Source organism: Anas platyrhynchos, chromosome 1 (genome assembly GCF_047663525.1).
Source record: "Anas platyrhynchos isolate ZD024472 breed Pekin duck chromosome 1, IASCAAS_PekinDuck_T2T, whole genome shotgun sequence".
Lineage (NCBI taxonomy): Eukaryota > Metazoa > Chordata > Aves > Anseriformes > Anatidae > Anas > Anas platyrhynchos.
The window spans coordinates 189,647,903-189,671,686 of NC_092587.1; the positions used below are offsets into that span (position 1 = coordinate 189,647,903).

At 41.7% G+C, this 23,784-nt stretch overlaps 2 long non-coding RNA genes across 2 annotated transcripts in view; one reads left to right on the top strand and one right to left on the bottom strand.

Annotated features, from left to right (window-relative positions):
* LOC140001340 (uncharacterized) overlaps nucleotides 1–16,523 on the bottom strand; it is a 39,339-nt gene extending 22,816 nt beyond the window's left edge. The window contains exon 1 of the long non-coding RNA XR_011806512.1: nucleotides 15,964–16,523. This is a non-coding gene — a long non-coding RNA (uncharacterized lncRNA). The remainder of the gene's footprint in view (nucleotides 1–15,963) is intronic.
* On the top strand, nucleotides 11,897–22,360 carry LOC119715648 (uncharacterized). Its single transcript, XR_005262921.2, has 6 exons — nucleotides 11,897–12,024; nucleotides 12,256–12,592; nucleotides 14,950–15,045; nucleotides 15,880–16,021; nucleotides 17,605–17,651; nucleotides 21,648–22,360. It is a non-coding gene; the product is annotated as an uncharacterized lncRNA (long non-coding RNA).
* Nucleotides 22,361–23,784: the final 1,424 nt, after the last annotated feature.

Genomic DNA, 23,784 nt, shown 5'->3' on the forward strand with positions numbered 1-23,784 from the left:
TGGGGAGTACACAGCTATCACAACCAGGTAAATTGTGTTTTCCACAACTTGGGGGGCTACTGACTCCATTCTCCTCACAAGAAGAAAACAACAGACAAGCGGTAAGAGCTTTTACTGCGTTCACACTGTCACCTTGGGCTGTGAAGCTCCTGGATCAATAAGGGGCACAAGCACACTCACCTAGAGATGACCTTCTGCTGGGTTGCCCTGGGAAGTGCTTTGAGTTGCCTGCCTACTATTCAGTGAACTTTGATGGACGGGCTGGATACCAGCGTATTTCCAATACAGGGAAGAAAAGTGATGGCCTGGTATGTCTTGTACAGCCTCTGCACAGACTCTGGAGAGCTCTTTCACCTGAACTTTATTCTTCAGCATGTGCTGTCTGAGCTTGGCACTGCACCTCATCAGTGGCTCTGGCTTCTGAGGTGACGTACAAAATCAGGGCATCTGTGCACATAGAGTTTAAGGCCAGTCCAAAACAGACCCACAGACATCATGGGCCAAAAAAGTGGGCAAATAGCAAGAATATGCCAGGTTGGCAACTCTTGTTAGTAAAAGAGAGGACCGTGTCCCTAAAAATATGCTTCTCCTCCCCCAGCAGAGTAGCTCTGTTCTCCTTTCTTCTGCCTTCTTTCTTTGCCTTCCATCCCTCAGCAAATGGAAACACTGTAGTTTTGTCCTTCCTGCTTGTGAGACAACTCACCAAAGACTTGACCTTTATGCTAGGAACAAACCTCTGTGTCATGAGTAAAGGTAACTCCATACTTGACCTATGTTTTGACTCCATATATGACCTACAGGAAAGGTATCGGCCAAGAACATCTGAACAAAGGCTTTACTGACCAAGGGCAGGGTAACTCCCAGAGTTGTACAGAACAGTCAATCTCTGAGTCTCAGAAAGAATAAATGTTCCTTCCTAATATCAATGGGAAGGAAACAGAAGAAAGATGGTGTTTTGTACAACAGCTTAAACTCTTTTCTATTAGGAAAGGACTAATTATTTACATCCTGAAACTGTAAAGCAATTGGGAAGTAAAAGGCTATCCACATTTTCAAAGTTTTGTCCTTGGAACAACAGACACAGCCTTCCCAAACACAATAATAACCACAAAGGAACAAAGGGGATGTAAATACAACAGTAATGCATCTCTAGATGCTACAGAACAAACTTGTTCAGTTGATACAGTTTAAGCAAATCAGTGCCAAAGCAGTGTTGCTTAGCAAACAAATTGACAGTCAGTGAACAATACGTCCGGAATCAATATCAGTAATACAGCAGGTAAACCACAATACCAGATGCTTACAAACGTTAACAAACAGCTACAAATGACCAAAAACTATTCTGCAGCTTATCCCAGACATTTCTAATCACACACACATACACATGTGCATGCACAAACGTGAGTTAGCAGCACTCACCCCTCTCCTAGCAGTGTGAGCTCCCCTGCTTGCACACTCCTTTAGTAGGTATGGGTGTCCCAGCCCTACAGGAGCCTGTGCTGCTCCCTGCAGACCACTAATATGTGCAGTGGTGAGAAAGGACGGCCAGGCTCACATACACACAGTCCAGATGTGGATCCCCACTTGCAGCACCCCACTAGCTGGGCGCCAGCCCCTCGCAGTGTCCATTGGGCAGCTGCTCTGCCCAGCCTTGGCACAGGCTGCAAATTCAGTGGTAATTCTGGCAGCATCACACCAAGTTTTGTCTGATGCTGTTCCTGCTCCAAGGTCTCCCCTGCTGTTAGAAATTTTCATGTTTCTCTCATATTTCACATTAACTTCTTTGTTTCAAAAGCGTCTCTGTAAATCACTAGCTACTGTTTAACCCAGCTGATGGTCATCTTCCTATTTTACTTCATCGCTTTGGATAAACACCCTCCCAGACAGTTTTATGTATATGATCCGTGCTCACACTGTTTATAGCCACGTTCTTATCACAGCATCTGTTGTGGGCCAGGCTGTTTGCCAAGGCTGGGCCATAGGAGCGTGCCCACACTGCAGACCCCGGCTTCTGGTCAATCCTTCTGGGGGCACAGGATGATGAGAAATCAGAGTCTGCCAAGTGGCATGAGTGGACTCAATATTAGTGTCACTGATGGTTAACAGTCAAAGTAATAAATGAAGCTATTAATTACTTCTTTTTTGAAATGATAATCTTAAACCCAACACTAACCCAAGCCACAGACCAGACAAGTATGTGATAAATGCATGAGATATAGACATATATATTGACTAGAAACCCACACCAATATTCTTTACAGAGAAATTTTCTAGGATGTGTTTACATTGCTGCTGGGCCTTCTTCTTATCTTTGCTCCTATTCTGAGCAACCCAGTTCATTTCCATTCCAGCTCATAAAGAGGGTTTTCAGCTCTGAGATGAATTTGATTGGTGAAATATGGTGAAAGATATTGAAAAAGAATAAGTGTATGGAATCTGGTTGTATGAATTCCTTCCAAGTGACCTGGCACATACTGGTTCAAAACCTACCTATCTCCCTGAATGCCAGCCGAATTAGCAGAGGGCAACAGAATGTGTTTTGAGAGAGTCAGAAGACTTTCACATTTCTAGTCATATATTACCACCCTTTATCAATATGCAAACTCAGGGACAGTATTAAAGCTTTTGCTGAACTCAGTTATACACTTCCAGGGTAGCAGGAACAGTCAACGATCTTTAAATGATGCTCTCTTGTCACAGTTTAATATAATCTCATTTCTAGATACACAGGAAATAAAAATATGTTAGACAGACACCAAACAAGAATGTTACGATAGAGACAAGGCAAGACTCAGCACCACATAAATAATCCATTGGAGACCTTTGCATCGTTTTCTGAGGTTCCCAGAGAAGTAGCTCAAACCACATCCTGTACCATTCTAAACTATACTTGATATCCTATTGAGTCTTTCCATATATCCAACTCAAATCCTATTGCTCTAATCTTTTAGTGAAACTGTCTTGGCTGCCATCAAATATTCTAATTTTAAATGCAAAATTTTGATTATTTAATGTGTATTTCTACTAAAGTGTTGTTCTTTCAAGCTGGGGACTAAAAACATGGGTTTGGTGATTGTGTGCCTGCTGCTGTACCTGCTTTGACAACATGTCCCTTGTGGCTGCTCTCACATGCTGAGTCTTCAGGGGGACTTTTTGGCATGTATGGCGTGGTATATTGCCATATCTCCCACAACTTATTCAGCTTATCTCTTGTTAAATTTTTTTTTTTTTTTTTTTCCTCATTCACTGAGCACTGCTTCTGATATTAAAAGTGCTTGCAGCTGCTCTTTTCATGTTTGTGTTTCTATTCTTCACTGGTCTGCTGCAGTTCCTCCTGTACTGCTGGTATGTAGGTCAGCACCACTTTCGCTCAAGCCAGTATTAGCAAGCGATCTGAGCCTAAGTGTAGGTTGTGCTGATGAACTGGTTGTCTCTTTTGCCAAAATTATTTTGCCTCTTATTAATTCCTCTTTTAACATTCTGTATATGCAATATTCAGCAAAACTGTGATCTGCAGTAATAAAAGCTTCAGCTGTTTGCCCTTGTTCCTGGCACCTCCTAGCAAATTTGGCCTTTTCATGTATTATATTTTGCTTGTCTTTGACATCAACTTCAGAAGTCTCTTTTTGTGCTTTTTTGTCACCTTTTTTTTTTCTTCCTTCAATGACAGAGATAGGAAAGCAATGGCAGCAATAGCCAGGACAAATACCAAGGCACTTATTCTTGCACCCTTCCAATTGAACTGCCATAATTTTTAGCTCCAGCAAGGCCCAAGTCACCAAAATCAGTTTCTTTAACAGTGCCATTTGCTTTTCAGGTTTTCAGGTCCTTGCTCTCCATGTGTTCACACTGGTTTGTGGTCCACATCAGAGAGAGATGTGGACTCTGGCAGGTTCCTGTGACACACTGTGCCTCCAGATAGCCAAATGGCACTGGTTGTCACTTCTGTCATAGCCAACAGCAGGGTGCTGCTGGGACATCACTCCTTGCAGCAAAGCCCTAGATCACCTCCCTCCAAACAAGTGCAATTGCTGTGCTCTGCCTTAGACCCTTCTGCACCCTTCTTACTCCCTCTCCCCTTCTCAAAGCACTTTTTTTTTTTTTCCTTCCCCCCCCCACCCCGAATCTTCCTTTTCCCAATTTCTGTGGTCCTTTTTTTTTTTCAATCTAAGACCCTAAGTTCACTTCTGACACCGCATAAACATGAGCATGTTGGAAATGAGCTGTAAACCCATAGTATTCTTGAAACAGTCCCCTCCTCTCCAGCAGGATCCTGCCTTTTTTTTCCTTGTATCTGTGGAAATTTTCTGTTTGTTTTAAAAACATTTATTGTAAGTCTGAAGCAAGGTCTAATCATACCTGCCTTGCCTCAGCAAGCTGCTGCTCTTTTCTTCTGCGAAGTGATTTGTGTGATTTGATATTGCCAGTTTAGTTCCTCTGCAAATGCTTGTGCCAGTGACGTTAACAAATGTCTCCAGGCTGGGCAGCAGGAGAAGGCTGTGGCGGGGGGGATCTGCACCCCCTCGGAACAAAGCTCAATAAACTGCGTACGGTGACATTGGGCATGTCTGGATCTCAGGGAACAGAGTTATTTTTAGCTCCTGACAACAGCTGCAGCACAATGTTCCCCTTCTCCATCACTTGGGTAGCCTGAGATGGGTGTGGATGAATACACGTATGCTCAGACCTTAGGAAGGTTAATTCCAGATTTTGCAAGGGTTCATCTGTCTAATGGTCCTGAATAATTAAAGTTTTGGTGTTACTACTTTATACACCTACAGCATATTCGAAACAGTGGTAGAAGAGCCACACCAACACCCTGAATCAAGAACAAAACAGCAAAACCTTTCTAGGTCAGTAGTTTAATATCAGACTGAACTCAGCACTTTCCTTCCTTAAGAGAAAGGCAAGAAGTGCAAGGAGTGCTCCAATGCAGAGCAGCCCCCAAGACACAGCTCCTGAAACAAGAGCTGGTAGTTGGTAGGGAAAACCCCTCCAAGGAGCACGGAGCAATGTCCCTTCTGGGCTTGGTCCTGGGCAACCTGTTGTAGGTGTCCCTGCCTGAGCTGGGGATGGGACCAGATGGTCTCCAGAGGTCCCTTCCCACCTCAGCCACTCTGTGATGCCGTGAGTGGTGCTGAGGCTGAAAAATAAAGCAGCAATGAGCTGAGAGATGATGGCACGGAGACTTTGACAGCTCTCTGAAATCAAGCCCTGCATATTCTCCTGCTGACGTAATCCCTTTTAACCAACTCCTTTTGCCTTCTCTCCATCTTTTCCCTTGCAGAGGAACTGCTGATAGCAGCTGCAAAAGACAGTTACCTAAATGTGCATTGCACCGTGTAAGTTTTCCATGGCTTCACACTACAGCAGTATTTTTTACTACTGTAAGCATTGCTATTTTTAGCTGTATAGTATCTACTAAGCAATGATGAAACTGAAGAAAGCTCTTCTATTTTTTTTTCCCTTTCTTTTTTTTTACCAGCCCATTTCATTAGAACCATAGGAAATGAAAGCAGTTTGTGACTGTCATATATAAGAACTGCTTGTAATGTTCAGCTCTATGGCATCTTTCAGTCAAGTGTCAGAGACACTAAGAAATTAAGCCTGACAACATAGCTATGAGGAAGGAATTTTATTTTTATGTGCTACTTATACTGCTGGTATTTTATAAATGTGACATTATAATAATTTTTATGATAAATAATAACGCTAGCAATCATCAATAGCAGAAACAAACTAAATCAAAACTGACTTATCTGAAAATAGGATTTGCCCACAGGATACGTAATTTCAAGACATCAGTCTTGGCTGAGAGGGTTGTCTTGATTTTTTTCTGCCCAAATCCTCAGGTTTACAGTATTTTTCACAAGCTTGTGCTTGACAGAAGTATGTATTACTCTCCATGACATTCTGTCTTTACTTTCTATCCATTTTTCATATTGCCTGTATGAAGCTGGTAGCAACTTCTGTGTTCCTTACAACAGGCAGAAGCAATGATCAGTCATGGATAGAGCCTCACTTTCTGAAATACACTGCTAGGGACAAGAGGACAGCCAAAATATCATGAACATGTAAAAATACTAATTGATGGGATTGTGCCTGTCCTTTTCTCTTGTGCACAAGTATAGCTCTTGGGGTATTGTCCATGTATATTTAGCATAAACAATAGGGTAGGCTGTTTCTTCTGACAGCATGATATTCAAAGAGATGAGGCTGGAACTCTACATTTGAGTGCCTAACATTAAATAAACATGCCTCTGGATAAATACTTGGTACATCAGAAAATGAGGCCACCTAGTTAAGTGCTAAGTGTGGATTTATATGTCTCTTTCTATAAACAGCCAGGCTTGAATATTTTAACCCCAGTACATAAATCCTCAGAAAATTAAATGGACAATGAAGCTGTGCTTCTCTTTTACAAGAACAAGAGGAATTGAAAAGCCTCACAGATTTGCAGTGGGGCAAATCTGAGTTGTAGCTTCAGACAACCTGTTTGGCTTGGGAATGGCATGGGGGGAAATGAAAAATTCTGTTCTATGTGTAAATTGAAGCATTCCTAAGGACAGCTTGGGTTTAAATTATAAGGATGTGTGAAGATCTAAATTTCAAGCTAAATATTTCTTAAAAGTGTAGCTTTGGATCAAGCAAATTAACTTACCTTGTTCAAATTAAAAATTAATCATTTCAACTTTGACCTTACCATGTTTGTAAAATAGAATCAAATAACAATATTATTGAGGCATTTAGAAATTAGGATATTGTGTTGAAAGCTACATGAAACCTCCAGAGCATTTTCACTTTATTGAACAAGCAATTTCCAATGGACATTTTCCATGCAAATATTGTTGGACCAGAACAACATGAGATCCATTTCCAAGTACGAAACTGAAGCCCTCATGCCCAAAAGCATGTGCAGTCAAGCCTGCTCTATTTTCCATGGGGCTGCTTAGAGGACACGCTCTAAACTACATCCATGTTCCAGCAACACACTAACAAGGACTTTCACCCAGTTGTTGTGGCTGGATGCAACTGGGAGCAGTCCAGATACAGAAAGAAATTCTTACTTCTGCTACTTAAAACCAAGCACCAAGGTAGCTTGTAGAATGAAGCTATAAATGAAAAGTGAGGGTAGTTGTATAGGTCTAAAATTAATTATTGCAACAGTTCAGTGAAATATAAACCAAAGTGCATTTTAATTGGATTCTAATGTTTTATTTTTAAGGTGACAGCTGGAGACCCATCTGGCTTCATTCCTCACAACACAATCTCTTGTATTGTAATACTTTCAATCTGGTTATTACTATTGTTGGTTGTAAAAAATTAAAATTAAAAAAAAAAAAAAAGAAGTAAAATTTCAGTCTGGACAATTTCATTTGGCCTTCAAATAAAGCTGACTCAACTACTTGACTTTCAATATGTTGTTCCTTGGCATATTTAAAATTTTGTGGCACTGAAAGGAACAAGAAATACATGCAGAAAAATATATCATTTTCTGATATTTCAGTATAACCCTTAAAAACAGCTGCCTCAAATACATAAAACGTTAAAAATAGAAAGAATAGCATTGAAATTCAATTTTGGTTTTCTTTAAGGTAAAGATCCAGATTAACTGCAGAAGGCATTATTTCCCACAAGGAACTATTGCATTCTGATCATCGGGAAGACAAAGAACTGTCTCCTGGAGCTCCATATCACCTGTTCTAGCATTATGCCCACACTAGACCCATGCACTAGCACCAAAAGCAACTCCCCCTGCTTTAGCCAGAGTAATATAATTGTTTACAAGGCCTGCTTTGTGATTTGCAGGAACAGGCCAACCTCGGGAAGTCACCAGACCAAAGGACAGGAAGAGGGTTAGTGCACTGTAAGTTATTTCTTCTCTGTGTTTAGTCTACTTACACTGCATGGTGGCTTCTACAGCACCCAGAGGTATGCTGAGATAAAGCCACTTACATGAAAACTTATGTCAAGCAGGTCAGGCAAATTACATGCAACAGGAGTGTTATTTGAGAACTGTTGGGCTGGGGTGATAATGCTGATGACAGACTAAAGAAGCCAAGGGGTTGAGGTGCTGTGACTCAGTCAGGACGTGCACATGTAAAAACTATTTGAAACATCACTTGCTAGCTGTAATGGTTTGCCATATGAAACACATACCAAATCTCTCCATTTTCACCACAGTGAAAGTCTTTTAAGACCACGACATAGGCTATTTTGCTGTTTTCATTAATTGAACACATTAAGGATAATTATTTTCAAAGAGCAGTTCACAGAATCACAGAACAACTGATGTAGGAAGGGACCTCAGGAGGCCACCTGGTACCACCCCTACCCAGGCAGGGACACCCAGAGCAGGCTGCCCAGGCCCACGTCCAGGCGGCTTTTGGAGCTCCCCAAGGAGGAGACCCCACAGCCTCTCTGGGCAGCCTGTGCCAGGGCTCCGTCACCCGCCCAGCACAGCAGTGCTGCCTGGTGCTCAGAGGGAGCCTCCTGGGTGCCCGGCTGTGCCCATGGCCTCCTGTCCTGGCACTGGGCACCACTGCGCAGAGCCTGGCTCCGGCCTCTCTGCACCCTCCCGTCAGGGATTTAGGGACACGGATGAGATCCCCCTGAGCCTCCTCTTCTCCAGGCTGAGCAGCCCCAGCTCTCCCGGCCTCTCCTCATAGGAGAGGTGCTCCAGTCCCTCTCAACAGTTGTGCCACATGTTCATGTTTTGTATCTAGAGGATGAAGGCTAAAAAAATAAAAATAAAAATAAAAATAAAAATAAAAATAAAAATAAAAATAAAAATAAAAATAAAAATAAAAATAAAAATAAAAAAATAAAAATAAAAATAAAAATAAAAATAAAAATAAAAATAAATTTGTTTGTTTTCTCAATGGAGTTATGAAACCATCCACAACACTAGGTAGCTGGGAATAATCAGCAAAGCAACATGTATCAGAGCTGCCAGTGAAGAACTTCCACCGGTTCTGAATCTTTCCAGTGATAAAGCTGATGACTGCAGAAAGGGAGCAGTGCCAACACCTCCGTGAAGTAATTGGATGTCAGGATTGATCCAGCTCCCTGTTACTGTATTTGGTTTATGTGGCAAGGGTTTGGCAGCAGGGGACTGCAAGCTCTGTGAGCAGAGCCCAGCAGCTGCCCCAGGTCAGATCAGAGCCAGCTCCAGACCGCTCCAAAAGGGACCCGCTGCTGGCCAGAGCTGAGCCATGAGCTATGCTGTGTGTGCTTCTGAGAGAGCAGATTGAAGGAAGGGGAAATCTGCTGTGCTACAGCAGCTGGGAGAGATGGGAGAGAGCTGAGAGAGCAGCAGCCCTGCAGCCCCCAGGATGAGTGCAGCAGGAGGGCAGGAGGTGCTCCAGGCACAAGGCAGCACAAGTTCCTCTGCGGCCCTTAATCCTGATGGATGGACCCCGTGGAACGGAGCCGAGTGGGAGCAGTTCCTGAGGAGCTGCAGCCTGTGGGCAGCCCCCGCAGGCTCAGTTCAGGAAGGACGGCATCCATGGGAGGGACCCCACGGGGAGCAGGGGCAGAGAGGGACCCTGAGGGAGTGGCGGAGACGAAGCGCCAGGGACTGACCGCAGCCTCCCTGTCCCCATCTCAACTCTTGAGTCCTTTCCATCATATGTACTCCACCCTTCTCCTTTGATGAGGAGGAATGATGAGGATGTTGTGGTGGAGTTTAGCTGCCCAGCAGGGTAAAACCACCAGAATTACCCAACTTTGTCAGTTATTTCTCACCCAGTTAGCAAAACTTATTCAAGCAAGTGGATAAAGGTTATTCACATAACCTTTGCTTGACATAATATTTGCCAGGGAATGGCTGCACAGTTGAGCACTGGAGCTTAGCCTATGGAGTGTGCTTGAACAGGGCTGAAAATGGATGAGCACTGAAGTGGGTTGTTTTCTTCATCTGTTTGATGGCTTCATTTGGCAGGATAGCAATGGGACTGTTCACACCAAACTGATGTCCACATAAGTACATGTCCAGACCACACCACTTACCAGCAGCTATGATGGCATTAAACAAAAATGCCAACGTGGTGTTTAGATTTATTTATTTGCTTTTGCACAAGATGCCCTACTGTGGAGTTAAGCTTGTATATTTATAGGCTTTGTATTACTTATGAAATAAAATAAAAAAAAAAAAAAAGATTTTCGATGAGTAATCCAGCAAGTCAAACCAGGGAGAAGAAATGAACTTCCCACTCATGGGATCCTCCTCTAATTCTCTAATTTATATCAGTTTCTTATCCTCGTTACCATGATTTCAGTGATTGAACACTCCAATGGAAAGACGCTCAAAAACCAGGGGACCAATTTTTCCAATCAGAGCTAGTGGAACTGGAGCCCAGAGTGCAAACATGCATGATGATCTGTTTGCAGAGCTGCTACAGACCCAGGTACATGCTCAATGACCAGTCAAACAGTATATTTAACAAATGTATGCGGCATTTACGGATGATGTTTTTGCACTGAGTTAAGAGGTTAAAGGACAGATTCAGGCTGGTGTAAAGTGTTGTAGTATAATGCTTTCTGCAAACAGTTGAGATTCTGAGTAAATAATCTGCTATGAAGTGCTGCGTGACTGCAGTCCTCACCACAGCAGCTAATGCGCTCTAACCTGTAATTACTGAGTGCTGTCTCTTCAGTTTGGAAGAATTCTGCTGGAGAGGAAAAAACATTAATCCTACTTAGTATCCTGTTGGTCAGGTTATCATGAGTGGGCACATGGTGTAGTCTGGCAGGCTTTGCCTTTCCATGCTTGTTCTTTGTATGTGCTTCATGAAGAGTGCAGGAGTTTCCAGAATCCAGAACAATATGTACTTATATTTCCTGGGATCAATGGCTACGTTAGTTTAAAGCAAGCAGTAGTATTTTCCAGGACACAACAAGGGGAGAAAATGAATCTCATGAACATAACAAAAAAGCCCCTCTGTTGGACTTGAAGGTCCACACAGTCCAGAATCCTTGCTGTGACAGTAACCAGTGGCAAAGGAAGGATATAACAAATAGTGCAGATAGAGTGTGACTTTGGTCTGACCCTGCCGAGCTAAGACTCGGTAATAGTTTTGAATGGAATTTCAGAATTTCAGTTATTTCAAAGTTTTACCTCTATTATTCAGAATAAATATTCAGAATAAAAGTTGAATTCAAATCTTAAACCTGTACCTTTGCAGATGACTGATTTTTTTTTTTTTTTCCCTTTTGGTAAAATACCCAAAGGGGGAAAGGGAAAATAGGCCAGCTATACTTTTTTGTTGTCATCTAATTAAATTCTGTAAATATTGACACCTCCCCCCTACTCCCACCCCTTTTCATTATTGTTGTGTGACATTATTAACTACCAGTTTGGACGTGGGACTTTACAACATCAGATTCCTGAGAGTGCTCAGAGATTTATCTGCTCATACAGTTGGTCCTGAATATAGATTAGCAATGTATTTTTGCTGTTGTTTTGAGGGATCTGATCAGAATTCAGATCAGCACCAGAAAATAATCTGGTCCCTGTATACTTCCCCGTGGATGTCTCAGGGGAGCAGAGCAGCTGGGTGATTAGCCAGGCAGCCCACTGGAAACCTCTGTGGCCAAACCTTAGGGTCAAGTGATGGAAAAGCAGCCTACCAGGAAGCCTGGGAAAAGCACAGTGAACCAGCATCACCTTCCTGAGAGAGGCACCTTGAATCTCACATTGTGCATCTTCTCCCATAGCAACTAAAACACCACGAAGAGACGGAGGAATTCCTCTTTTACCATGTTACTGAGCAGAGTTTATTTCTTCTGCTGCCAATTCAGCTGGCAGCTATCACTGTTAATTGGGCTGGGAGCATAAAGAAATTCACAGACTCGCTATTTAAAAAGCAACATTTCAACCCTTGCTTTTTGTTAGAAGGGTTTATTCCTCTTTCCTTCTTTTCTGTTTTCAGTGCCTTTCTCCTGCTTGCTTTAATAATGATTATCTACACGCTGAACAATGACTACTCCTTGCAATCAGATATTTGAGCCCCTTTGTGTTGGGTATGTGGGTATAACATATCTTCACCTCCAAAACTTCTGGGCTTTACCACTTCTGTTCCACAAACCCTTCGGAGGTCCAGAGACTACTTCTAGGGGTCTTGGAGAGGAGCTGAGAAATGGCAGTCTACCATTTGCTCACACAGAAACCCTGAAAGGGGTATCCTCTTTCTCTGGGAAATTATTAAGTTGTCCACAAATCAAACAGGTTGAAATTACTCTTTTACTCCACAGATGATTGATAGGGAATGTTAAGAAGGAAGAAAAATGGCGTGAGGCCCTCCTCCCCGCCTTGATGATGGAGAAGCAGTCACACACACTGGAGCACAAAGGAATCACCACTGTCACACAGACAACACGAAGGTGCCTGTTCCAGACTCGTGGAGAGGAGCTTCCTCCCACTCACCAGCCAGCAAGGCTCTGAAGAAGCCAGACCCTCTCCCATGGGAGAAGACAGCTGCACTACGAGGCCCTGCCATCAGCCCTGTCACTCAGGCTCCGCCATGCCCACGAACAGATGCCTGCTCTCAGCCCTAATGCACTGTGGACCTAATCAGCTCTTAGATTATCAGTAGGTTCTGCCTTTTTATGATTATTTGTTTTCTGTTTTCCCTCAGTTCTCCCTCCTGTGGTTCTTCTACTTCTTTCTTCCTGCCATTTCATTTATCATGTTCTCCCTCTCTTGCCCTCACAATTTATCTCCTTCACTTTCACAGAGGGCTCAGATAGGTCTGAGTATTAATGTCTAGGATTTATAAGAGCAAGCCTTCAACTCTTTATCAAAAATGCAAATTACCCAAGACTTTAAATCCGTGCAATAAATTTAACAGTGCAATGCAATTTTCAGAGAATACTTGAAATTGCTGAATTGAATTACAGCACTCATATATGATGACTCAATATTTCTATAAGGTATGAACAGTGTGCAGACCTTTGGAAAAGAGACAGCGAGGAATGGGGAAGAAGGGAAGGAGAATTATTTTATCTAACTTGCTAGATTTCTGTGACCAAATACTATGAAGATTTTGATTGTTTTTCTAAGGCATAATGATTTTCAAAGTCATCACTTCTACCTGTTACAAGCAAAATTTGCAGCATACTGAGGTTATAAAACAGAGACAGGCTTTGGCTTTGAGTCTATGAGCTATAAAAAATCTTGTTAAATCATCCATCAGTGCTTAAGACATGTTTTCTCGGTGTGCTGTTTTTCTTTAAACTCTTCATTATCCTCTCTCTTAAAAATCAAACAAAGAAAAAGGGATTAGACAGAATTAAAGTTTGGAGGCAAACATGGTTCCAGCTTATTGCAATACTCAGGAACAATTTAAAAATCCCAGGCAATGATTATTAAAGTTGTAAGAACCTTTTAAACAAAACATCTGCAAACTTGTTGTTGACTGATTCATCCTTCTAAAAGCAGAACAGAACATTTCAAATACAATCATTGCTATCAGTTTCCTTGCACTTTTTTAAAGTTATAGCAGCCTGTTTCTAATTGCCAGAGGGGCCAATTAGTCATTTGTAGAAGAAATGGGAATAAGGAACTCTTTAAAATACTAAATAAAGGGCATCATGCAACTTGCTGGATAGAACAAGAGAATTTAGCAGTATTAATAGCCCAGAGATTTATAGCCCTGTTTACTATAGAGAAATAAAATCTCTCTTTTTAAGTTTACAGCAACAGTACCCATAGTGAATCTGATTTTGTTTTCTTTTGCAATACAAAGGGAAGGAATTTTCTTGTGACTTCACATTTCTGGAGTCACAGATATGCTACGTGCCTCATGAGTGGCATGGCACTTTACCAGGAAACCCATTTCTCCCTTGGCATGGGAGAACTTTTCTTGGAGACTGAAAACAGTATAGGATGATCTCAAAGGTGCAAAGGGCAATCTTTAAATCCATTTGCATTATATTCAGAAGACGTGTTTTTGTGACATAACCATATTTCCATAAAGCTTTTGTGCAATTATGTTTTCCTATAGCTGTATTTCCTTGTGCTGGCTCTTTACAAGTGGATGAAGCTCACCTGAGTTTTTATATAGAGTGGTTTCAGAGCTCATTCTAAACCATATCAGGAAACGAAGCTGTTTCCACTCCCAGCTACACACATCTCATGCAAACAAGTTCCAAATTCTGACATCAAAACAAACTATGAAGCTATATGGGTTAAAAAGATGAGCTTAGCCTTTTGCTGTAGAGCTAACCTACCCACTTAGGGCTTTGCTGACTTTGTGGTTGATAAGGATAGAAGTGAAAACACCTTTAAGGACTGTGGAAATCTCTGTTTTGCTATTAAGCCAGGCAAGTGGAGAGAAAGCTCCACTGCTGTAGGAAACACCATCTTACTGGGAGTCTCTGATAGAAATGTGCTGGGAAAGGAGCATCTTTAAAATGGAATCCCTAATTATGGCCTGAAGCACCCCATTTTCAGCTGTGACTCCGGCCTCCAGGAGATCCTATGGCTGTGTTTTTCCCTTGTAGCTCACTTGAAAACACACTTCTTGCTTCAGTGAGGAAACAGTCTGAGCAGTTATCCCAGCACAGATTTTTTTAAAGAATCTTCGTATTGTTTGAGAGCTTTTTCAGTGGTTGCTGCTGAAAAAGGAGGCAGTGAATAAAAGCACTGTAAAAGCTTGGATCATATTTGGAAGCAGCTGTAACATACCTTTTTGTATAGGTAGTCATGAATTGTTACTATCACACCAATAAAGGTATGTGGAAGTAATTGCCTAGACCAGATTTCATCTTATGTTCCTTTCAGTATTCCAATATCTATTTGTAATTGGCAACAAAGCTCTTCATGCCTTCTATATTCTTCCGTAAAGACATCCTACTCTGTTTCCAGGCTCATTTACGTGACATGACATGAGTGGTCATCCATGGGAAGTTATTGAATTTATTCTGTGCTTCTTATATTTTCCTCAGAAGCAGCTGTTGCCATAGAAAGAAATGCAATGTCATTAGCTCTGCACTGATTACTTTGGATGTGAGCAAGACAGCACAGTGAAGAAGAGTTCAGAGGTCTGTAGGATATTTATTTTGAAACCAATGCATCTTCTACATCTACAAACTTGAAATCTCTTCCCTCCCCCCCCAATAACCTGGGACCAAATTTTTCAAGATGTTTAACACCTAAAACTCAGAAAGTTCTTAGTATAATTCCTTTGATTCCAATATATTGATATCATGTCCTACAGGTTCACAGTGATACTTAAAAATACCCTGAATGCTCTTGACAATGCACTGAGTGCCTGTCTGCAGCTCTGGGTGCCTGCACTTCGGAGAATTTGTCCTTCCTGCATCATTATTCAGTAGCCATGGAAAGAGATAGCCTCCATCAAATTCCCCTAAACAGATGTTTATGTGAAAGATCCTGCTGTCCAACAGGCACTAACTGGCAAGCCAATAGGCAGTCCCAGCAGTAAGACCAGTGGTTCAATGGGATCAGAGACAATTAACACACTAGGGATTAATTTTCCTTCTGGCTTTGCTGAATTGAGATTCACAGATCACAGCATTTTTGCAATGAGAATTACTGAACAGGACAAAAGTACTCAAAATTATTCATCTAATTTCACATTTTACTAGAAAACCTAGAAAGAAAAAAAAAAAAAAAGGAAAATCTCTTCTGATCACTTGAAATACTTTAGACCAAAGAAATATATTAGAGAAAGAAAAAATGAGACAAAGCCAGACTTCAGCTTCATCCAATCACATAAAGAATATGAGGTTTAATAATGCCTGAATGTTTCTAGTCTCATCTCTACTGCTGCATGTCGTTGTGATGCTAGCACTCGATAAATAATAAATTATACTACTGCTGCTTGTGAGTGACCTGGCTTCTCTGTCCTGCAGCAAGATCTTTACCGTGTTTTGCTTATGGGGAGAAGGATACAGATAACAAAGACCCCTTCAAGCTGCTCTAGAGGACTGACTCACCAGCAATGTGTCTCTGCCAGAATTTGGATTCTGATGGACCAGTCTTCTGCAATTGCCAGTAGGTGCCTTTTGGTTGTTGTAGGAAGCACTGAACAGCATCTATCCTCACTGACCTCATCTGTCTGTTCCTGGCATCAGCAAGATGCCTGCTCCCAAAGCATGTAAATGCCAAGTACAATTGGAGAGGAACAGGCAGTGAGGAGGAGCTTCTGCAACGTGCTCTTCTCCGCGTGGCTCTCTAAAGTCCCAGAGCATGTAATTCTGAAGGGCAGGAAGCTGAAGAAATGTTATAGAGCACGCTGACGCTTTTCTTTAGCTGGAGTGAGCAGGTGAATTGGGAAATAACAACTCAGCAAAAGGAGGTTTTACTAACAATCTCCCAAGCAGATTCTTTAACGAAGAAAGAAAACAACAGCGTAACAAGAAACTTACTTGTGCCAGCCTCTGTGATCAAAGGTTGATATTCAGCAGCTGGGACTTAATTCCAGTAAATTTGAAACATGGCTTATATAGTCCAAAAAGAAAAAGCAATGGAGCGGGAGAGATTCCTGCCTCTAACGCAAGATAATCTCAGCACCACAGAAACAACAAGAAAATCTGCTTTTACACAATAAATTATGCAGTGCACTCAGCTGACTGTGAGTAGTTGCAACCAGTATTGATGTGATTTGAGGGAAACAAAAATGGTATTGTTCTTTTCAAGGATCTAATTCAAAGAATGTCTACTTATGAGATAAATAAACTTTGAGAGAGGAATGTGGAAAGAGGAAGGGATCTTTGACTTCATATCTTTGATTATGAATCTTTGATCTTAGGCCTCTGGTTGTAACTGAACTAGCTGTACAAATCTACCTCGCCCAACGTCAGTCATCTTGCTACCTCAAAGGTATTATTCCAGAGGCGATGTATGACTGCCCACTGCTTCATTTTGTGCACAGTTTACTCCATACTGCATTTTGTTTCACCTGGGTGCAATCTGTTTGAATAATCCAAGCAGCTGGATTCAGAAACAACTATGAATAAAAAATGGACATCTCCCTTGTTCTCCATGTCTCTCAGTGCACTGCTTTTGCCAGAGGAACACTACATGTAGGTTGTGCTTTATAGCTCTTGGAGACTTTCTCCCTGAGTTTGCTCAGTCCCTTTTGGAACTCTTTGCACCCACATGTTCCACAGTTGAATTAAGTACCGTGTAAAAATTAAATTACTCCTTCGTTATTGGGTTGGTCTCATTATTATCTTAATTAATTATTATTAGTATTACTTCTTCCTGAGCAATATCATTGTCTGCTTGCTAGATCTTCTGGTAAGACTTCTATGGGATTCCTCTGAGATAACAGTTGCATGAAGAGTGAAGAATAAAGCCCTCTTTCTGTTGCCAGAGTTTTCTTCCTATCTAGCAACAACCTTTTCACCCTCATTAGGTAATTGAAAGGTTATAGAAAGCTGCAGTGGTGGAAGGTTAGTTTCAATTTATGGACTAAAATTAAAAATAAAATAAAACATTTTATCAGAAGTGTAAATGCTGATTTACACACCCAGTGCTTGAAATGGTACTGGGAATTGGCTATCTAACCTTTTTTTGCTCTTTTTACAATCTCCATATTAAGCAATATTTATACAGCTCTAATTTTTCTACAGCTCTGATTCCTGTAACTGCTTCCACTTCGTCCAGGAAAAGAAGACAGGTGAGAGATGAATCTGTGAGAAAGGAGTAACCTTTACACATCCATTCGGGGTGGCAGGTATATGCTGATTCATGGAATTATGAAAAGATATAGATGATATGGTTCTGAAAATAGCACTGTATTTATGAACAAGTCTCTGAGAGTTTATGGCATGATTAAATCTAGCAATTAAATTTTCTTATGCAAAACCTTCTGTCAGGAACGGCTGAGAAATCCATGTATTCTGAAGCACAGATATTGTTTTCTCCCATAACATCTAACACAAGAGATTTCCATTTTAGATGTGTGATTTGTTATTTAAAGACAAAGCAAGAGGTTTACTTTTTGCTATTGAGCTTAAAGGTTTGTCACAGTTTTAAGATAAATGAGAAAAAGAATACACAACCAGAATTAAATGTAAGGGAAACAGCTGAGCAGTGGTGCTTAAGGGCTGTGAGTTGTCAAATCTACCCACACCATAAGCAGTATTTATAAGTATCTGAAGAATACAAACAAAGAGAAGCATGAAAAATTGATTAAGGAAGCCATCTAAAGAAATGGTATAATATTAAGCAATCAAGATTTAGGCAGAAAATGGGGAAAAGATTCCTAATGATGAAAATTTCCTTACTGAAGGGTAACTCCACAATGAAACTTCTGTAATCCCTATTGTTCCAATCATTTGAAAGTGAACTTGAATGAAGTACGGGAAGATTTATGTAAAGACATAATTAGGCTTTTACACTGTATTTCTGTTATTCTTTATGATTGTTTCCATTATTCTATGCCCCACTACCTGTATGCAGAGAGAAATCAGCCTAGCAGAAGAGAAGGAACCCAGATGTGAGAATAAGCATTTAGATCTTTCCTTAATGTTTTGTCTCCTCTACAGTGTATTTATTTTTAATAGTTCGGTGACAGAAGCCCAACGGCTAGAGTTCTCCATCTTGCACAAGTTAGGAATTGTGCATTCAGTTGGAAACTGAGAAACTCCCGAGACAATGGCAGGAACACACTTCACCTCATTTAAACAGGCTGTTCGCAGGCAGCGTGTCCTTCTGCTTGTGGGGGCATGCAGCAGACCACAGCTCCCGTGCCTGCCCTCCTAACCCCTAGCTCCTCATTGCATGTGGATGACTGATCACCAGAGGTCCCACACGGAGTGTAACCACAGGTCCTGTTGTGAAAAAACACAGGCTTGAAGTAGAGGAGGATCCGAGACAACTTCTTGTTCAGAGAAATCCTGCAGTGTTTGTAGCCCAGCAGGTCAGACACCCCAACCACCAGGCATATACAGACCACCTTGGCCACAGTATCTCCTGCTTCTCTGTCCCTGGCACAATGGTCCTGGTAGGACACTGGGGGTGAATTTGGAGGCGCAGTGCTGCTCTAAGCACCCAAAACTTGCTGCAGGGTATATCCATATACATGTGAACAGGTAGCAGGTACAGTTTGGCTGCTTAGGTGATTATTTTGTCTCTGGTGGCACATGGACTTGGTCTCCCCCTGCATCCAGACAGGGACAGCTTAAAAAACAAACAAACAAACAAACAAAAAACAAACAAACAAACAGCTCCTTCATCCTCTCATCTGTAGTCAGTAGCTCCATTTACCCTCTTGTGAATGTAACAACCTTCAATAGGCTTTTCTATCTAGAATTTGCCCAAGCCCTTACTGATTGCTTGTAAACCCATACCCATATTCTCATCCCATACCCAATGCTATGGAGATCATCTTATTTTCAGAATATCAGCACATCTCCTTTTCTATCCAGTCAGTTTGATCAGCCTATGATAGATCTCTCAAATGTGTCATTTCCAGGTGTCATCCCTGACTCCAAGCTTAAGTTTAGGGGATAGAGACATATACAGATTTTAGGAAATGGAGACTGAACATAGCCAATCAGTTCACTTTGACCACATCATAAAGTCATTGATCTTTGTTAGTCATTTGTAATATCTGTTTACCTAAGCAATAAGGGCCAATAGCTAGCCCTGCAGCTTAGGTATAGAAGACTCTGTCCTATAACTATATCATGGAAGCTTTCCATTCCCTCATGATGCTGCATACAATAAATAAGAAAAGATGCTAGAAGGAAGTAAAAACAATACGTTGAACTTCTTTGTGCGTTCAGAAAGCTCTGACTCACTTATTTTAGTATCCCTCTTTGTCTGCTTATATGCTTATTGTGAAGTAGCAGACAAAATTGTTCAGATATATGCATTTACCTTCAGTGACATACCTGTGATTTAGTGGGAATAAAAGGAAATTTATTACTGCTCACTGGAAATGAGTCTATTAAGCAGTGCTAAAAGCAATGAAGTACTTAGGGAAGCTTTCTCAGTGCTGTCTGGCAGAGTCACCCAGACTTTCAAGTGTACCTGCTCAGCCCCACACTGGTAAGGCTTTGGCTTCCTCATTGGAACAGTGGGGCCATGCAGACTATCCCTGTACCTTTGAAACCAACCAGTACAAGTCTAGCCAGGACACACCACCTCCTGGCATTTCTCTGGCTCTTACCACGACTACCACAGCCTACTCACTGTAAAGGCTACAGGTGAGAGTTACACCCTCATTTTTTCACCTTGACTCTTCCTCATCATACTGCCTCCTATGTCAAAACACCAGGGGACCACCTCAAAGTCCATGTTCCAAAAGTAGGCTAAGAAAATCAGAGGTGGGGAATGGGGACCTGACATGCCTTCCTCTACTCCTACTCCATCTTCTGCATTGAAGGAAATGAGTTTCCTCCCTACTTTGCTGCTTCATCTGAGCTACTCTGAGAGTAGACCCAGCTGTGTCATCAGTTGTGTCTCGTCTCTCTCCTGCTTGTTACAAGATTTCAGCAAAGAACACCACTGCCCAGTGCCAGCACCATAAATATTCATACCTGGCACGATCAGCAGCAATTATGAAGTTTATGGGCCACATCACAATGTGCACTACCCGTTCAGACCCACGAGCAGGGTATAAGCACTTTCCCCTCTACATGAAAGTGAGGGGGATTTGCCTTTCTGTGCTGTGGCTACATATTTACCCAACACTTTACATACACAAACAGTCAACCCACAAGCACAGATGGTGCATGATTCACTCTGGGGCTCTGATCGCTGACTGCTGCTAGCTTTGGATTGGGCCCACAGCACTGGGAAATTACTGCAAGCATTTGTATAATTCAGTAATGATTTTGCAGCCAAAGGCTCCAGCTGCCCTTCCTTGAGTGGCAGTTTGGAGTGAGGACCTGGCACAGGCTGGTAGGGCTCCACACGTCTCCTCACATCTGGCAGTACCAAGACTGGAGGCAGAACCTCACGATGTGAAGGGCCACACGCTGGGGCAGCTGCAGTCCTCCTTCAGCCCTCCTGGTGTCTGGGGTTCTGCTGGCACCTGGTACATCCTGATGGATCCAGGGCCAGCCTGCTAGAAGCAGCTGGGTCTCTGGCCCTTCAGCATCTGGCACTACTCAACGTGACGTATTTCTGGAGAGATGTAGCTTTATGATTTACCTGTCCCACAAGTTGTGATTTCTGCCTTGGCATGTGGATGTTTCTCACTGTTATTATTAGCTTTAGGAGAAGGTCTCTTGCTTTAAGCAGCTATTAAATATGGCAAATCACAAGTCAGCCTTTTAGATGGGATGCCGGGACTGTCACAGAGAAGATTTTGCAAGCACAGTGCATGGCCATACATTGACATGTATTTGAAAGTGTCTATGTGGGAAATGTCCTGACGCTGACTTTGAGAACAAATTCTAGGCAGGGTGCGTGGTACATATAAATACTTATTTCTGAGGTAACAACCAGCCCCATGGCCTTCTAGAGGCTTTGCAAGCACTGCACTTGGCTTAATTCTGCTCCCCATTACCCCAAGGCGATCAGCACTTCAGATGGAAAGAGATCTTTTGCTACTCCAAGGGTAAACACATCTTCAACTGTGTGCTGCTTTGGCATCCCATGGTCTCCATGGACCAATGAAGAGCATTGGTTTAGGGATGACCAGATATTTCCCTTCATACAGGTTGGCACAGTCCTTCAGCCTTCTTTATTTGCTCATGAAGCCGAAATAATTACATACACAAGCAGAACGGGCAGGAGTTGCAGTGGATGTCACTGACCTAAAGAGCAACCAGCATATGGATGGGACCGGTGGACACATTCTGCTAGATCAGCGTGCCAGCTCGGTGCCAGAAACAAGCTTCCCTGATATTTTGTTTGTTTGTAAATAATTACAAATATTTTGCACAGATGGTGTTTACATGGCTGCTTAAAACACTGAGTGTTACCGTAGTTTCGAATTTAAAAACAATTGTGACAAATACTAGCAATTTCAAGATTGCTATCTCTATATACTAAATCGGAGCCAAACTCTGTGAAGTATTAAACCAAAAGAATTTGCATGGAGCTCTTTTCAATAGGATTTGAAGGTAGCCAGCAGTTTAGATAGTTTAGATTAGCCCTTTTTTATTGTAGTGGCATAAGATTAAAATAGTTTGCTACCAAAGTCAGTGGTTTTATTCCATGGACAGTGGCATCAGAGTTGTGCCTGCAGTGTTATACAAGCAGTTAAACCACACAATCCATAGTACTATTTAGCCTTCAGTTAAAATCTCTACAACAACCTTGAAGGCAAAATATTTGTTTTTTCCAAGCTGTGAGCAGAAGGAGGAATATTTACTGAATAAATTTTCTTAAATGTTGATTTATTTTCTGTAGGAATACTGATTTGATTTTAACATAAGCTTTATATATGTATATTGCCATTAAGAAAACCCAAACAGTTTTTTTCATCTCATTTGACTGACTCAACACGTCCCAAAAATAATGAATACACAGTTATGTCTACACATACAAAATAAACGGTGCATACAGAATAGCTATATAATGTGAACCTTGCTGTTTATTAAAAGAAACATTTGCTTATCTGTGTAAAAAAGAAATAAAATGTGAGAACAAAAAGTTATTTCATCCTATAAAATGTCTACGTAATAGAAATCATTGAAGTGCAAGACAATAGGTTTATTCCAATGCAGCTGGAAGTTTTGAAGCAGCCAACAGAAATATACATTTCAGACGTAGATTAAAGTAGTTTAAAAATACCTGTTTAAAGCTCTTATTAAACAATTAAACAATCGAAGTGCAGACTAACTGTGGAAAAGCAACTGCTCATTTTCAGCTGATTAGAGGATGGAGGTAGAACTGGCCTTTGAATTTGTTACAGGCCAAATTCTTTGTGTTTTAAGCAGGTAGTCTTGGCAGTCTTATGGCACAGGTCACAGATGACTGGGCTGGAAGTGACTTCAGGATTTAATACAGGTCATCCTCTGGTCCCAAGCAAACAAATGCCAACTATGGATTACAGCACACATGTGTTTTCAAGATTAATTTGACTCTAGAAAGAGAAGCAAAAGTAGCAGATGAAAGACAACATTCAAAGAAATGTTATTTCAAAGAACATTCCCATTCAAAGCCATTTTTTTAGCATCCTGGCATGATTCAAACGCTTCTGGATTGTCCAGGAGAAAACATGCCTTCTTGTAAAGGCTGGCATCCCGCTTAACCACCTGACTCACGGTTTGCCCAGCCACTAGAAACTTCACAGCACACCCCACGAGCAGTCCTCCCTCAGGGAGACAATTAGTTGCTGTCCCTAATTAGCAGCTGGATGTCCTTCTCAGCTGCTGCTGAGGCCGTGCTGTCTGCACCCAAACCACCAACCATTTTGTCTCCAACAAATAGCTGTGAGGACATAGAAAGACAGGTCCACTAAGGGGAAATAATGGTGTAGACATTTACCTAAAAGTACGTGCAGTCACAAGCATTTTGGTTTCCATTTGGGGGACTTTTTGTTTGCTTGGTTGGTTCCACCATTGGAGTCTTCTGGAAACCAGAAAAAAAATGCATAGGTAATAACAATTTTTATGCAAAGTACTACATGCAAGGTGAGCATTTTGTGTGCACAGAATGACGGGACATCTGCCAGATGACTGAAATAAGCTGTGCTCCTTCTGGACCAGACACTACTCCCCTGCAACCCAGCAGTTTTGCTTATTGAAATGAAAAGCCAATGAACAGCACTGCCCAGAAAGTAGAAAGGATTTTCTCCTCTTCACCATTTTCCTGATAACATACCTGGCCTATTGCAGGCTAAGAGCAAC